The sequence below is a fragment of the Brassica oleracea genome, chromosome C4, assembly GCF_000695525.1.
Source record: "Brassica oleracea var. oleracea cultivar TO1000 chromosome C4, BOL, whole genome shotgun sequence".
Classification (NCBI taxonomy): Eukaryota; Viridiplantae; Streptophyta; class Magnoliopsida; order Brassicales; family Brassicaceae; genus Brassica; species Brassica oleracea.
This window is the reverse complement of record NC_027751.1, coordinates 23,199,527-23,205,215: the sequence shown is the minus strand read 5'-3', so window position 1 is coordinate 23,205,215 and position 5,689 is coordinate 23,199,527. Positions and strand designations below refer to the sequence as shown.

General features: G+C 36.6%; 1 long non-coding RNA gene across 1 annotated transcript; it reads right to left on the bottom strand.

The window, feature by feature from the left end:
* Positions 1-724: 724 nt before the first annotated feature.
* Positions 725-1,787, bottom strand: LOC106340808. Its single transcript, XR_001269517.1, has 2 exons — positions 1,217-1,787; positions 725-1,134 (listed from the first exon to the last, which is right to left on the bottom strand). It is a non-coding gene; the product is annotated as an uncharacterized LOC106340808 (long non-coding RNA).
* Between the last annotated feature and the right edge of the window lie 3,902 nt (positions 1,788-5,689).

The following is a 5,689-nucleotide window of genomic DNA, read 5'->3' as shown; positions in this document are numbered from 1 at the left end:
ACCATGCATTTTTCAAAACAAAATTTTCACTAATCGAACTAATAATAAAATGGTGAAAAATAGTTCTATATAGTTACTTGGTTACAAATTTTTAGAACATATTCAAATGAAACGTTATCAACAAAAACTAGTAGGAAGAGTTTTACGTGTTTGGATAGCCAAATATCCTAAACGAAACAATAAAATCATTAATCTCAATTTTCTTATAATAGATGAAAAAGTTTGTCTTTCAAATTAAATATGTGTTTTCAATATTGCAACTATTGGAAAAAGTTGTAAAAAGGTTTAGATACAACATTAAAATGTATATTTACAGCCAAAATTGTAGAATACGTCCAGGTTGGATATCCAAATATCATGGATTAAACTTACCATTTCTTGTTCCATTTTTGTTTTTAATAGTTGCAATATTGAAAACACATATTTAACTGAAAATCTAGTTTAATCTAAGCCGGTGCTAAAGGAAATAGAAATTAGAGACTACAAACTTTTACAATCAATATAACAATAATCCAACAATTTGTCATTACCAAACTTACGAAAAACACATATTTAACTGAAACTCTAGTTTAATCTAAGCCGGTGCTAAAGGAAAAATGGAAACAATAAAACCTTTTCAATTCCTATTTAAATTGAAGAGTTGGAACTAATCAAATAGATTTTTAAAATATATAAATAGTTTTTGTCCAAAACATAATTTTCACTAATCAAACTAATAATAAAATGGTGAAAAAAAGTTACATGCAGTTACTTGGTTACAAATTTTAGAAAATATTCAAATGAACCGTTATCAACAAAAAATAGTACGAAGATTTTTACGTGTTTGGATAGCCAAATATCCTAAAAGAAACAATGAAATCCTTAGTCTCAATTTTCTTATACTAGATGAAAAGGTTTGTCTTTCAAATTAAATATGTGTTTTCAATATTGCAACTATTGGAAAAAAGTTGTGAAAAGATTTAGATACGACATTAAAATGTGTATATCTACATCCAAAAATCAGTAATCCAGCTAGGTTGGTTGCACTCGATACGTCGTACATATGCTGACCATGTCTTCCATACGCCGCTCACATATCTCCTCGAACTTTTCCTGAACCACACCGGTTTGTGACGGATGCCAAGTGTGAGTTTTCTAAAAAACAGAAGAGTGAGTTGATGTTAGGAATGAAATTAAACAACATTTTAATTGTGAAGTTTAAAAGAGAAAACTTAACTGCAAATTCAACAAAAAACTTTTTCTTTAAAAGAGAAAACTTAACTGCAAGTTCAACTGTAGAAAGGACCATCAAACTTGTTTGTAAAGATCTTTGTAATCTTTCGGGTCAGTGATGATTTGTCATGACCAAACCTTAAAACACATAAACATAAGTTATGTACGGATGAGAGTGATTTCATATTAAAAAAAATAAATAAGTTAGACTGAACCAAAACTGATAACCAAACAACGAAAATAAAATATTTAGACTGAACCCAAACTCACAGCAAGAACAAGTCATATACTCATATTAGAAACAAACATAGACCAAACTTTCAAGTCACAACCAAACAACGAAAATAAAACTTAAAACACAGACAAAACTTTCACCTCACAGCAATTTCAAGTCATATTTAGAAACATAAAAACATTTAAACAAAAATAGACAAAACTTTCAAATCACTAGGTAAACCCGAGACCAAACTTTGAAACACATATGATATTCGTTTCACTTGCTTGAGAACAAGAACAGAGATGTAGAACTAGAACAAAGATAGATATGTTGAAACTTTTCATTTTTCATTCAAGCTTAAAGTTTATTACAAGAGTAAGAGGAGTATTTATACTAAAGAGTTAAAATCCTAGGTGGGCCACTTGTTGTCGTTTAGGGCGACACTTCCTCGTTGGATTCCTGCACATGAAAGCGATTCCTCAATGCCATTGGTTGTTCCAAGGCGTACGGTGCAGGACCACCTGTTCTGTTCTTTGTCTGTTTTTGATCTCTTGACTCGATGTAGCCGTTGTAGTGCCGTGCTCTTGAGTGGACTTATGTTCTGTCTTCTGTAGGCCCACTTCATTCTTTGTAAAGCTAGTTTCAGCTCTTTGGGCTTTATCACTTTCTCGTAGGCCCATTGATATGTTCTTCTCTGTTTCAGAAACAGAACACGTTTCTGAACCAGTATTCTCTTTTGCTTTCCAAACTTTCATCGTTTTGTCAGTTCTGTCTACACGCCCCCTCAAACTTTGTGTACGTGAACAAACCACACCAAGTTTGAACCTTAAGTCTTGAAAGCTGCGAGTAGGTAACGACTTTGTAAAAATATCAGCCAACTGATATTCTGACAATATATGATGTACGATCAATTTTCGAAAAGCTACTTTCTCCCTCACAAAATGGAAGTCCACTTCAAAGTGTTTGGATCTTTCATGCATTGCCGATGTCGCAGAGAGATAAACTGCTGAGAGAATATCGCAAAATAACTCGGGTGGTGAGGACTGAGGAATACCAATTTCACTCATAAGATTAGTGAGCCAAACGATCTCTGCTGCAGTGTCTGATAACGTGCGGTATTCAGCCTCTGTGGAACTTCTGGAAACTTAGTCTTGTTTCTGAACTGACCAAGAGATGAGGTTGGAGCCCAAGAATGTGCAAAAACCACCAGTGGATCTTCTAGGGTCAGGGCAGCCTCCCCAATCACTATCACTATAAGCTGTGACTTTTGAATCTGTCTGAGAGTTGAAGGAAATACCAAGGCTTGTTGTTCCTCGGAGATATCTCAGAACTCTATTGAGTAATTGAAAATTTGTCTCAGTTGGAGCATGCATCTTAATTTCTACATATGTAGTTCACTGCAAATTGAAGATCTGGTCTGGTTAAAGTCAGATACTGCAGTTTACATGCTAGACTTCTAAAATATGTATGCTGAGGAAACAATGGGGACTCGTCAGGAACTCTGTTGAGTTGATGAGGAAGGAGAGTTGTCACTGGACTACAATCTGACATTCCAGAGATGTGAAGCAAGTCTTCTGCATATTTTTTTTTGATTTAAAAACATCCCAGTAGAGTTGAAGTGAGCCTGCAGTCCAAGAAAGTAGTGGAAACGCCCTATGTCCTTCATTTTAAACTCTTTGTTTAGTGCCTCGAGTAGTATACTGATGAGATTTTTGTTACTCCCAGTTAATGCAATATCATCAACATAAAGAAGTAGGAGTATTATATTTCCATTGCGACGATAAATAAACAAGGAGAGATCTATGAGACTGCAAGTGAAACCGAAAGCTAGCAGGAAATCACTAAATTTGTTGAACCATGCTCTTGAAGCTTGTTTAAGCCCATATATAGCTTTGTTAAGCTTGCATACGTAGCCTGGTTTCTCTGAATTAATGAAGCCAGGAGGTTGATGCATATAAACAGTTTCTGTCAAGTCTCCATAAAGGAAAGCATGTTTGACATCTAGTTGTTTTATGTCCCAGTTATTTACCGTTGCAAGGTGGAGTATAGCTCGGATAGTGGGTGACTTGACTAGTGGACTGTATGTATCTAAGTAATCAATCCCTTCTTCTTGATCGTATCCTTTGACTACCAGGCGGGATCGGAGGCATCTGACTGTACCATTGGCATTCAACTTGACTCGAAAAATCCATATGCAGCCCAGTATGTGCATATTCGGTTGATAAGGGACCAGAGTGAAGGTATCAGGTTCATTAAAAGAGACCATCTCCTCTGTCATAGCTCCATTCCATCCTGGATGTTTCAAAGCTTCTGTGACTGTCCTTGGCTCAGTGGGTGTAGAGGTGACAGTGAAGAGAACATAGCGCGGGTTTGGTTTTATTGTTCCTACCTTTGATCTTGTTACCATCGGATGTTGGGGCTGTGTTGCACTTGTAGTAGGTAACTGTTGAGTAGTTACTGTTTCTGTCATCACAGCTGTAGTTTCAGGCATGTTTGAAGAACTGGCGCTAGCGTTGAACTGCAAAGAATTGTTTCCATCTCTTGCTGTAGTTTCAGGCATGTTTGAAGAACTGGCGCTGGCGTTGAACTGCAAAGAATTGTTTCCATCTCTTGCAGTCATTGAGAGCTCTTTGATACCAGAATCAGAAGATGGAGTAGCGTCTGGACTGAGAAATCTTTGCAACTCACCTCATGGTAGCGAGCCAAACTGAACAGAATTTAAGTGATCAGACCTTGGGATGGAGCTTGGATCAGAAGATGAAGTTCTAGAATCTGTATTCTGACTTGCTGAAGATGTTTGCTGAATGTTGTGTTCAATTGTAGGAAAAGCAGGGGTTGTCCGAGGACTGTACTGAGAAACGGATTGCAGAGGAGTGACACTCAAATCACTACAAGAAAACATAAGTTTAACGACGGCGGTTTTCTTCGTGAGTTCGTCGTAAAAGAGGGTTTACGAGGAATTAGCGAGGAAACAGGTTTCGTTGTTATACGTTCGTCGTAACGCATATTTCCTCGCTAATTCGTCGTAAATAGCGAGGAAACCATTTCGTCGTAAAAACGAAGAAAATAAATCGTCGTAAAGACCACGTAGACAGTCCACGAAAGAATGTTGCTACCGTTCCTCGTAAATACCACGGAAGCATTTCCTCGTAAACGACACGTACATATCTCGAAAGTATTTCCTTGTAAAATTCACGTAATTACCTTGAAATTTTTTCCTCGTAACTTTCACGTAAATATCTTGAAACTATTTCTTCGTAAAATACTCGTTTAACATTTCTCGTGATTTCCTCGTAAATGTTCAACGTAAATAAGTCGTAGATTAGCTACGAATCTACTTCGTTTTATTATTTAACAAATTTTAAAATATAATTAAAAAATATTTAAAATTATTTAATTTATTAATAAAATTAAAATTTAAAAAATAAATAAATACGCAAATATTTTATATATAAATAAGTTTTGAATTTATAATACAACCACTGAAAAAAAAAGAACTAAGAGTCGTGCATCGCCCGGAGGAATTCATCACTCCTCCTGTCTACATCCTCCTCGGCATGTGTGTCGTCGGATGGTCTCTCGCCTGTAGTGGGATTTTATCGTCACATGTTCCTCAACATGGTCTCCCAATCCGGATTTGTGGCCGCTATAAAGTCCAAGAAGCCCTCGAGTCCACCCACACGAGCAGGCCAACTCGTTACGCATCTGAGTGACTTCATCATCCCGTCGCTGACCATAAGACGATGTCGCTCTCGGAAAATCGTTGACAGAACCAATCCCCAACGTCCGTCCCTTTTTTTTAGGGACAAGCTTAAAAACAAAAAAATAAATATTGTTAGTAAATATTTAAAGTTAAATTAAATGAATAATAAAAAAATTAAAATTTTAGAAAATTTACCTCCTCGTAAATCTTATCCACTTCAAGTGTGGATAAGGTGACGGGTAATCCGTCGGTAGACTGCTGGGTCAGCTTGGTCTGGCGGTCTTCAACCCAAGCAACCATTTCGTTGTAGATTTGCTCGGACTTGCCATCTACAAATACGCCCGCCTTGTTCTTGTGGGTCCTCTCGTAAAGTTCCATAAGATCTTTGGCCAACATTTAAGAAAGTTAGAATAAAAATATATATATTAAAAAATTTATTTAGTAAAATATTTAATTACCATTTCCATACGGACACCGTCTTGGGGTTTTTGGCCCGTAGTATGAAGTATCAGCCCGTTCCCGTGCTCATCGACCGTGTTACGGGAGTTAGAGCAAGC